General features: G+C 33.5%; 1 non-coding gene across 1 annotated transcript; it reads left to right on the top strand.

Annotated features, from left to right (window-relative positions):
• Positions 1-1,026: 1,026 nt before the first annotated feature.
• LOC122054393 lies at positions 1,027-1,132 on the top strand. Its single transcript, XR_006132712.1, has one exon. It is a non-coding gene; the product is annotated as a small nucleolar RNA R71 (small nucleolar RNA).
• Positions 1,133-2,170: the final 1,038 nt, after the last annotated feature.

Raw genomic sequence — 2,170 nt, 5'->3', positions numbered from 1 at the left:
ATGATGGTTCTAACTCTGGATCAGGTGTTGATGATATCAATGATGGTGATTCTTGAGATTCTGCTAGCTTTGCAAAAGTCCCTATACATTGTTCCACAACATGATCAATTCTTACAACCTCTAAGGGTTTTGTGGACAAAGGTGGTGATCCTTGAGATGCTACTTCCACAACACAACTCCCTACATATTCTTCCATATCATCATCATCAGTACATACATCAAAAAATAAACCAACATCTATATCCTCAATAGGAGAATCAATAACAAGAGGATCAATAACTTCACTTGCAGTTTTAAATTGATCTACCACATCACATTCATCATCTGAAAATTTAATGTCACTATAACCCTATAAAATTTGAAGGCAGATCTGAAAACTTATTTACCACTGCATTATCAATAAAATCCTCATCTGAAGAGTCCTCATCTTCATATACATTCAAAAACCTTCACTCAACCATATTAGTGTCACAGGATTTGACGAAGTCTTTATTTTCATTGACCCCCACTAACCTTTGTGGAAAAGGAACCCTTAGTGAAGGTCCTGGAAAAGATTGAACTTCCTTTTTCCCAAATTCCCTTTGAGCTTTTGGAGGAGGTCCAACTTGCTTATCTAGTGTTGGTGTGATCAATAACCCAACATCATCACACTTTTCACTAGATCTTGTCTGCGAAGGAGGGAGATCTCCTTTAAACCATTTTGAAACAATACTTTCAATCTTTGACCCCAAATGTTTGAACTCCCCGTTCTATGACTTGTGATTTTCAAGACTCATAGATGATTGAGTTACAATTTATTTGACAGGTTCTATAGCATTTATGGCTTGCACTTCATGAATGTTTGAGGAAAATTTCATCCAACTTATGTTCGACCATTCATGGAGGTTCAAGGTCACTTGATCAATTAACATATATGCTTCATCTACACTTTTGTCCATAAAAGATCCTCCAGCTGATGAATCCAATAAACTCTTGTCTGAGAAAGAAACTCCCTCATAGAATATGTGCAGAATCAATCATTTTTCAAAGCCATGATGAGGGCACTATCTTTGAAGACTCTTGAATCTATCTCAGGCTTCAAATAATGATTCTCCATATGCCTCAGCAAAATTTGTTATACAATTCCTCATATACACTGTTCTGCTTGGAGGGAAAAAATGATTCAAAAATTTGTTCTCCAATTGCTTCCAACTTGTGATATTTGAGGATGGAGAGAATATAACCAAGTCCTTGCTTTATCCTTGATACTGAAAGGAAATGCCATCAATCGAACTGCATCTACTGACACTCCTTCACATTTCACCATATCACAAATCTCTAAAAAAGTTTCAAGATGCAGATAAGGACTTTTTAATACTTCTCCTCCAAATTTGTGACCTTGTATCATGGAAATTAACTCTGGGTCTAGTTGAAAACTTTTCGCTTCAATTTGTGATTGCATAATGGGAGATAAAAATCTTACAGAAAAGGGTGTAGAGAAATTTCTCATGGGCCTGCTTGACATGTTAGTGCTCATGGATATTCAAGGAAAAAAATTTATTAGAAGAAAAAAAATTGAAGAATCAAAGACAAGAAATAAAATGCAATATGAAAAGCAAGAAAGAAAATGTAGAATTTAAATTGCAAGAAAGAAAGTGCATAATGAAAATAAGAAAGAAAAGACAAAAGGAAAAAGAAAAATGTGTAGAATAATTCATATGCTAATTAACTAATGTATTTATAAGTTCTTGTTATTATTGATGCCTTTATGAAGTTTGATCTTCTCATACACAAGAACAATATTGCAAGATATGTTTACAAAAGCAAAGTAGAGAAAAATTTAAATCAAAAGAAAAACAAAGAAAAGCTAGACTAGAATGCTAGAAATCAAGAATGCAGAATTAGAATTAGAATTGCAACAAAACAAATTGTCAAGAAGTAGAAAGATATGCAAAAATTATGAAAACAGAATTCTAAAGATTAGTTACAACTATGCTAATGAAAAGAAAAGAAATGTTATGTTTAGTCTAACTTATTTAATAATCTCAAATGTTATAACGCAGTCCCCGGCAATGGCGCCAAAAACTTTTTAACGATCCGCAAGTGTACGGATACATCGTCAGTAATAAAGAAAGATATCGTATCCACAGGGACTGAATATAACCACTAAAGATATCTCAACACGAATTAG

The sequence above is a fragment of the Zingiber officinale genome, chromosome 3A (genome assembly GCF_018446385.1).
Source record: "Zingiber officinale cultivar Zhangliang chromosome 3A, Zo_v1.1, whole genome shotgun sequence".
Lineage (NCBI taxonomy): Eukaryota > Viridiplantae > Streptophyta > Magnoliopsida > Zingiberales > Zingiberaceae > Zingiber > Zingiber officinale.
Note: the sequence above shows the minus strand (reverse complement) of the source record. Positions and strands in the feature narration are given on the sequence as shown.